At 40.7% G+C, this 9249-nt stretch overlaps 1 protein-coding gene across 2 annotated transcripts in view; it reads left to right on the top strand.

The window, feature by feature from the left end:
• Window positions 1-317: 317 nt before the first annotated feature.
• Window positions 318-9249, top strand: part of DYM (dymeclin) — a 559394-nt gene continuing 550462 nt past the window's right edge. For both annotated transcript variants that reach the window (XM_027868956.1, XM_027868957.1), the window contains exon 1: window positions 318-415. The gene's annotated coding sequence lies outside the window, so the exon portion shown is untranslated. The remainder of the gene's footprint in view (window positions 416-9249) is intronic.

Below are 9249 nucleotides of genomic sequence, written 5' to 3'. Positions count from 1 at the left end.
TGGGAGTCTATGACAGGTGCCACGCACACGTGGATGTCTTCCCAAGCGGACTCCATTTCCCAGCATCCTCCAGGGAGCAGAAAGCGGAGCTCGGAGCCTCGCCCACGTGACTCCACAAGCCGCGACTCTCCAAGCCCCGCCTCCCCGCGCCTCCCCGGCAGTTTGTCCGCGTCGCCACCTCCCTCGACCCGCCCCCTTCCCCTCCCCCCCGCACGGACACCTAGACCTAGAGAGGGAGAGCGGACGAGTGGACGCGGGCGGGCGGGCTGTGAGAGGGAGCCGGGCGACGTGGAAAGATGGAGGACTGAGCAGGCGCGCGCCTCCTCGGGCCGGCGGCGGCGGCGGCCGCGGCCTCTCTGTCCCAACCACCCTCTTCGGAGCCCGCGGCGCGGGAGCCGGGACTCACCCAAGTCAGGTGAGGAGGGAGGGCGGCGGCGGCGGCGGAGCTGTCCGTGCCGTGGAGCCCCTGCCGGGACCCAGGAAGCTGTCAGATGGCCGGGGGAGGGGGAGTGAGTCAGGGTTCAGATGTGGGGGGGTCCCGAGGAGGCAGATGTGGGGGGGGGCTCTGAGGAGGCAGACGTGGAGGGCAGGGTCCTAAGGAGGGTCCCTAGTAGTTAAATGTGGATGGAGGAGGTCCCCAAGTAGGCAGATGGGGAGGGAGGAGGGGTCCCGAGCAGGCAGATGGGGAGGGAGGGAGGGGTAGAAGGTGATGGAGTGATGATACAGGTGAGACTGGATGGACTGAAAGGACAGGAATTTGGCTTCAGGGGTCATGGGGTGAGGAGAGCTGTAAGGGAGTAGGGCAGGGAGCTGAATTAGTGGTTTAGGGACAGTGATAAGTGGGTGTATAGGGATGGTTTGGAGGACACCGCGGATGGGGCGTCAAATAGGGGAGTGGGAGAGGGAAGGAGGAAAGTTATGGAAGAAGAGTAGGTAGGGTGGTTGCTGGTACTGATGTGAGTAGGGAGGTGGTGATCGGTGTTTATAAGGCGTTGTTGACAACATGAGTGAGGAGTGGAGCATTGAAGGGCTGATTGAAGGGTGATGAAAGGAGAAGGTTGTGAGGTGCAAGAGAATTCAGTCAACAAGAGGAGTGGGGCTCATAAGGGGTAAAGAGGGACAGTCTTTAGGAATTGAAGTTGACTTTTAGATGTAGATGGAGAAAATAATTGATATGGATTGAATTAAGGAGAGGATGAAGTAGTTAACCAGAAGTATGGGAAAGATATGTGCCAAATGGAATTGAGGGAAACTGTAAAACAGTAATGTTAAGTGCAGTGGGGAGGTTGTGAGAATTGGTGAGGCTATGGCAGCTGATTTGGATGCAGAGAATTCATCTAGTTGGTCTGTGACAAGAACAGAAAATAAATTATGAGCTGTGTTAAAAATAGATGTATTTAAATTGTTGGGGGAAAAGCTTGTCTTAGAATGTGTGATCCATTGAGTATTAGACAAGTAGATAATGTAAATACTTTTGTTCAACAGAAGAAAAAGATTTCACTTAATTATTTCCTGGTCTTTCTAGTTGGTCCTGCTAACCTCATTGTTTCATTTACTTTGTTTATGTAGGCTTATACTTCTGTAAGATGAGGGCAAGAACTTTGGATCACTTTTTTTCTTAGGTATGAAGGAAAAGCACTGGAGGGAAAGAAAACTGTCACATATTGTGATGTAATATCGTACCTTAAATAGTTGGACACTGTGGTTGTTCCTTTCTATCTTAGATAATAATGGTCAGCAGGCTAATTGTATATGTTGTTTAATGTCCCTTTCTGCACAGTTGTGTCTGGAGATAAATATTGTGGATGATTTCTTTCACTGCTGTTTTGCAATGAAAGTGACTTCTTTTAATTTGAGTAACAGGTAATGAAAATTGCCAAAGCCAGTAAAGGCAATTTCATTTTGCGATACATTTTATAGAAAAGGAATGAGGAAAACTCTGGAATTTACACATTTTGAATGTATACAGCATTGCTACATATTATACATTCTTGAAGTTAAATAATACTGTGATTCCTTGTAAACTATTAGCTGGGTTGCCTTATGTCTTTGTGGCAGAATGTTTGACACATGTGGCTTGGCTCCTGTATGGAACATGACATTGCAAGATAGATGACCACTTGGGAAATAAGATAGCCCCTATACTAGTGATGAGATAGGAATGATAAGATAACTTGTGCAGTTAAAGTAGGAATATACTTTCAAGTAGAGTAAGATAAGAGACATTAGCTCCAAGTTATTCTTAACTTCTTCAAGTCTCCTTACCTGACCTGAGTTAGTATAGTTGAGAATTGCTTTGGTCCAGAAAAACCAAGTAGAAAGATAGGTATCAGCTTCTCTTTGCTTTTTTGGCAGGGAGAGGATTCACTGACGCCTAAAGGTGAAAAGATACTTAAAAAGTCTTCCAGTTCAGTGCCTTGCTTCCTGATAGGACTACACTTTCTATTAGTGTCACCTGTCTATCTTACTCTTAAAAATCTCCAGTAATTTAGTTCCATAGTTTCAGTAGTTAATTTCAATGCCCCTCTTCTTATCAGGAAGTTTTTTTTCATTAAGTTTTGTCTGAATGTTTGCTGCTTCTAATTCTTCCTTTAAAATATCTTTCACCTCCATTCCTTCCTCTTTATTCTTCCTGCAGGTGAAGTATCACCACACTCTTTTCCTCCTCTAGCCCATCATAAGTAGAGCCATCAGGCTAACCTTCCTGAAACATCGATTTCATTACATGGCTGTCTTGAAGCCAATGGAGACTTCTGAGCCAAGAAAAGTGTCAAAATTCAAATGTGGCTTTCAAGGATCTGGCCTATCCCTACCTACCTTGTCTTCTCCTTAACTGGTTCTCAATATAAGTTTTCTGTATAAACCAGATACTTTTCATAGACCTTCTAACCCATCATCCTCATGTGATAATCTAAGATTTTGCTCATGTTCTTCCTTTCTTTTAGGCAGAGCTGTAAGTATGAATTCTGGCACTGTAGATAGGCATAGGTTGGTTGGGGGAGGAGGCTTTAGGAAGAGACGTTGGAGAGGTGCCAGGAGGCAAGAACAGAGAGGATCTGAAAGACCTTGGGATGCCATCTCTACTACATGGTAGCCTTTACTTTGATTGTGATATGTGTGAATTTTTTTGTGAGACGTTTACCTTCATTTTTGTGAGCCATTTAGGGTAGAGTCACATCAGGGGAATGGTGACCTGTTACTCAGTCTCACACCCACCAGCCAATACCTCATCTCCAAACTCCAGAAGGACATGGAAATGGGAGAGGCTGCAGGTAGGAGATAAAGTTGGGAGTAAAGTATTCATCCTAGGATGAATGGAGAACATAAGGCTATTGAGGCAGTGAGGTGTCATGGTCTGAGGGAGTTGAACCTTGGTTGTGGATAGTGTTCAAGATGATGTAGATGCCAGAAACTGTGCCATGGGACTGGTAGAAGGCCACCAGGCATGGGGACCACATGAAAATTGCCTGGAGAAGAGCTGTGTTCTTCTAAATTTTGGCACTCTGGGACAATGTTCTGGTTGTCCTATCTTAGGACTATCTTCTTTGCCTAGAGGCAGGGTAGCACAGTGGATAAAGTGCTGGGTTTGGAATCAAGAAGGCTGAATTCAAATCTAGCCTCAGACACTTCCTGTGTGACCTTGGCAGGTCAGTTAACCAATGTTTGCTTCAGTTTTCTTAGCTGTAAAATGGAGAAAATAAAGCACCTACCTCCCAGGGTTGTTGTGAAGATCAAATGAGATAATGTTTGTAAAGCACTTAGCACAGTGTCTGGCACATAGTAGGCACTTAATAAATACTTATTACCTTCCCCATTACTTCTCTCTGTTAATAGTGTTCTTCCCTCTTCCAAAAGCTCTCTATTATTTCAAAAGGCAACTTATGTCCTAATTTTTTCCATAAAGCCATTAGACTGCTCCATGCCATAATGAACAACCCACCCTCTGAACTTATTGTTGGTATCCTTTTTTAACCTTATTTATATAGGTTATTTCTATTTATTTATTTATTTGTTCATAAAGGATGTTCCAAAAACCTTAGTGAATTTTTGACCATTACTTTTTTAGGCTTTATTTAACTTATTTATATTTGTAAATAATATGTATTATTTATAAGTTTATTTAAGCTTTAATAACTAAGGCATAAAATTTCAGTAAGACTTTTGGAATGCTGGTTTTATACTGCTTTTCATGATTTCATAGTATATATGTTTTATATTTCCTTTGTTTCTCCTCTGCCCCACTCAGTGCTGTGCAAATAGGAGGCACTAAATAATTTCTTGTTGTGAATAAATGAATAAATGAACCCCAATATCATGGTTGGTCCACTAAATTATTCTCATTCCTTGCTCCCCCCCATGCCCCAAAGACTTTTTCTGTTGAATCGTGCCTATCCCTATCTCCAGTTCTAAAAAAACAATACAAACAAACAAACAGACAAAAAAAAACCGCTCTTGCATGATCACTATAGAATGTCAGTCCACTTTTGTTAAGGTCATCTTGAATGCTAGTCCTGTCTCCTAAGATGTTAATAACCCTTCTCAATTTGGTGTCACTTATGTACTTGAAAGTATGGTCACTTCCATCGTCTAGGTAAAAGAAGAAAATATCTCCCTGGGTGTATGTGGGGGGCACCTCTTGATATGTATATGCTGATTTGAAGCATTAGTCATCGCTCTATGGATTTGATTTTTTACTTATTGTCTGGATTGTGAGATTCAGCTTGTGTGGCACTCATTTGTGGATTACAAGTGTCGTGTCAGACAAAAGAAAAAAAATCTTACTCTACATGTTTACAAATTGGATTATTTTAGTACCGCTACAATTATTTACTTTAAATTGATTTATAACTTCAGGAGTTACACTCATGCCCCTTTAAAAAGATTAAAAAATTGACCTTCTTTTGGTCTCCAGCCACTCTTGATTCTTGAATTGTCATCAGTTCACTCTAGGGTATAGTGAATTGGGCTAATTGCCTTAAGTGCAGAACAGTGAAGGGTTTCCCTCAGCTGCTGAAAGTTGGTCCATGACTCAAGGAGGTAATGGGTGAGGAAAATAAGTCTATGAATCCACTAGCACACACAGTCAGCTCCATGGAGATGGGACTTTTCTTCCCAACTTGTAAACACCTGGGGCTGTTCTTTTGGGACTTCTTTTTTATTTTATGGTTGCCCTTGACCATTTTAATTTTATTTCACCTGGATAAAAATGTCAGTGAGGGGTATAGAGGAGAGAATAGTTCATAGTGTGATTTGTGTAGGAAATAAGTTTGCTGCAGTGATGTTCTAGTTCAACAACGTATCTTTTACATCTTTTTCTTGCATGTCTTTGATGGAATGGAATTAACAATTGTGTGCCCTTCAAATCCAAGTAAATACTTCTGGTTTTAGGAACTTTTAAAAAAATCTTGGGATAAGTTATTATATGTATGGTAGAGAGCAATAAGCTACTACCATTACATGAACTTAGGTAACAGTAAGAGCTAGTATTTATATAGGGTTTTCAGGTTTGCAGAGAGCTTTACAAACATCTTATTTTAGTTATTTAGATACTTCATCAATTCAATTAACAGATTTTAATGAGCAGCTATTAAGTATATAACATTTAAGTTCTGTGGGAGATACAAAAGACTAATTCTTGTTCTCTATTCTTATGGAACTTATAACCTAATTGGAGAAGAAATACATAAGCATAAAATTATGTAAAAATAAGGCTTTAAAATATAATAATATAAGGATTATCCTAAGTGTAAGTGTTAGGCAAAAAGTGCTATAGGAGTTGAGAGGAAAAGAGATCCTAGTGAACTAGAGTGATCAGAAAGGCTTTGTGGTGGAGGTAGGCCTGGAATTGGTCCTTAAAGGAGAGGAAGAATATTTTTAAGTAAACATTTTTAAAATAAAAAATTATCAGTGAAAACAAATACTCAAAGAAAAAATGAAAATCATACCTAGAAACAGAAATCTATAACCTCCAAAATACTATTTGTTAAAAAATAGGTATTAACAAAATAATAACAAAAATGGCCTGTTTGATTTTGACTCTTGACCACCTCCGTTTCCTGAATATTGTCTCTCTCCCCTTTGCTTCCATACTTCTTTTTCCTAGTTCTTCATTTGTCCATTTGACTGCTTTTTTTACTTTTTCCTTAAAATGTTTTTTGATATCTTTTTTCCTTGTGTCATTTCATTTCCTGCCCCCCTACTGATTGATTCTTCCTATTAGACTAAGCAAAAACATTTGTGAGAGACCATATCTAGATAACATATAGAGATATTAATATAGTATTTGATCCTAGTAGTCCTCTACTTTTCCAAATTGATCAGTTTGATTTCATTTTAGTGATCTTTTCTTGTGCTGACTGCTTCGTTTTAGGCTCCTTTATTATTACTATCAGTCTCCTACCCCTAAACTATGGTTGTCCTCCAAAGTCTTTCTTCTGTGTTGATCTATCTCATATCTGTTCTGTCAGTCAGCAAACAGGCATGGGAGAGACAACATGCAGATAAACAAGTACATTTAAGATACACGCATATACATACACATTGTAAATGGAAAGTGGGAAAGCTTTAGAAGTGGGAGGAAAGGGGAATAGGAAAGACTTCTTCCAGAAGGTGGGACTTGAGCTGAGTCCACAGAGAGAGAAGGGAGTGCCTTCTGTGCTTGGGGAATAGCCAATGAAAAGGCCCAGAGTCTGATGATGGAGTAGGAAGAGTGAGTAGGGCACTGTCACTGCATCTTTCAGTGTGCGGAGGCACTTAGACTTAAAGTCTAAGAAGACAAAAAAGATAGGAAAGAGCCAAAGGGGAGAGACTTGAGGGAGGGAGATCAAGCAGTAGGCTATTGCAATAGTGTAGGTGTGAGATGATGAGGGCCTGCAGTAGGGTGGCAGCCATGTGAGTGGAGAGAAGGGCCTATATGAGAAATTTTGTGAAAGCTGCAATAATAAGATTTGACAACAGACTGCACATGTAGGGTGAGTGGGACTGAGAAGTAAAGGATTTCACTGAAGTTATATATCTGTGGGACTGAGAGGATGGTGGTGACCTTAACAGTACTAGGAAAAATGGAAAGAGGAGAGGGTTTAGGGGGAAGAGAGAATTCTGCTTTTGGTATGTTGAGTTTGAGCTGCTTATGGGTCATGTAGTTCAAGATGTACGAAAGGTAGGTGATGGGTAATTCCAGTCTGGAGCCCAGGAGAGAAATTAGAGCATCTCTATGCATGGGACTCCCAAGTCTCTCTATGTCCAGTTTTAGTTTCTATCCCAGAATTCAGTTGTACATCATCAACTGCCTGTTATATATCTCTTTCTGGATATCCTAGTGACATTTCTCCCTCTTTCCTTCTAAACCAACCCCTCTGAAAACTTCCCTAATTCTTTTACTGGTACTGCTGTCTTTGTAGTCACTTAGATTTGAAACCTCCCTGTCCTCACTGTACTTGAAGTGAGGAGAGGGACCTGGATTTGAATCTGTCATCCAGTAGTGTTAGCTGTGTGCCTCTAGGCAAATCACTTAAGATTTCTGAGCCCCAGTTTCCTTATTTCTAAAAGAGGAGTAAAACCTGTAGTAGCATGCCCCACAGGATTAAGATCCAATAATTTAATATAGTTAAAGTGCTTTTTAAAGCTTAAAACATTAGATATCAGCTTTATTACTGTTATTATTGTTGTTTTAATTATGGTTCTCATCTCACCTTCTATATATAATCAGTGATCAATTCTTATTGGTTCTATCTCCACATTATTTCTCATATCCATCACTTTCTCTGCAGTCTTTGCCAGCATGTTTGTGCAGTTCCTCATTTCCTCTGGGACTATTGCAATAGCCTCTTAATTGGTCCCCTGCCTCAAGTCTTTCTCCTCTTCAATCCATTCTACACATAATTCATGCAGTGCAAATACTCTAAGTCTGATTATATTACTGATCTGATTATATCATTTCTGTTAGTGTCCTGGATGCATCAGTGTACCAGTGCCTAGCATAATTCTGGTAGATAGTAGGTACTTAATAAATACTGCTGATTGAGTCATTCTCAACTCTTCATTTTCCTTCAACTCTCCCTCTCTCCTTCAGTATCCAGTCATTTGCCAAGTCTTGTTCGTATTGACTCCAGAACATCTCTCATATCTATATCCTTCTCCCTGTTCAGATTATAACCATCCCAGTATAGGCCCTTATCACCTCTTGCTTCTATTGTGATAGACCCCAGTAGATCTCTCTGCTATCAGTCTCTCTTAAATCCACCCTCCACATCAAACTTATCTTCCTAAAGCACAGCTTTTACCACATCACTCTCTTACTCGACAAATGTTAGTGCCTCCTCATTGCCTGCAGGATAAAATATGAACTCCTTAGCTTGGCATTTAAAGCCCAACATAGTCTGGCTACAGCCTGCCTTTCCGCATATATTTCGATTTATTCTTATTTATGCAATCTATGTGACATCCAAATTGGCCAAGTTGCTGTTTCCTGAACTTTGCGTTGCATTTGCCGCATGCAGGCCTTTGCACAGGTTGTCTCTGAAGCCTGAAATTCGTTTCCTGTACATTAGAATCCTTAGCTTCTTTCATGGCTCAACTCAGGTGACTCTTACTATAGGACCTTTTCCTAGTCACTTTAGTTGCAAAGGTGCTTTTCCTCTTCAAGTTATACACTGTGTTTTAAAATTTGTTTTAAACCGCTGTATTTTTCAGTAGGATATAAACTCATTGAGGACAGAATAATTCTTCTTTGTATCTTCACCATTTAGCACAGTGTCTTCAGTGGTTATTTGCTATGTCTTGGATAAAATAAATTCCTTAGGTTGTCAATTAAGACCCTTCACAAATTCTTTCCTCACTTTTCATTAATCACCTTCATGTACTCTGAGCCCTGTCAAACTGATCTACTAGATACCTCCTAGGGTCTACATTTCATTTCCTATCTCAGTGCCTCTGCACAAACTATCCCTCATATCCATGAGCCCAGTGAACATAAAAAAAGCTATCAGTCTGAATACAGCATATCCTCAAGAGTGTAGGCAAGTGAATACAGACTTTCAGTTCACTGATTTTTCCCCCCTCTGGTATAGAAGGCATGGGATGGATGTTTGGAAAATTGCATTGAATTGCTTCCTTGGCATGGGAAGGATTAAGATAGTAGTTGAGAGAATATAAGAGATAAGAAGCGCTGTGTGAGCAAAGGTAAGAGGGGAAATAAATTTGCTATATTTGGGGGATAGTAAGTAGTTGTTGAATTGTTTGTCTTGTCCA

The sequence above is a fragment of the Vombatus ursinus genome, unplaced genomic scaffold (genome assembly GCF_900497805.2).
Source record: "Vombatus ursinus unplaced genomic scaffold, bare-nosed wombat genome assembly UNPS02014791.1, whole genome shotgun sequence".
Lineage (NCBI taxonomy): Eukaryota > Metazoa > Chordata > Mammalia > Diprotodontia > Vombatidae > Vombatus > Vombatus ursinus.
The sequence above is the reverse complement of the archived record's forward strand: the minus strand, read 5'-3'. Positions and strand labels throughout refer to the sequence as shown.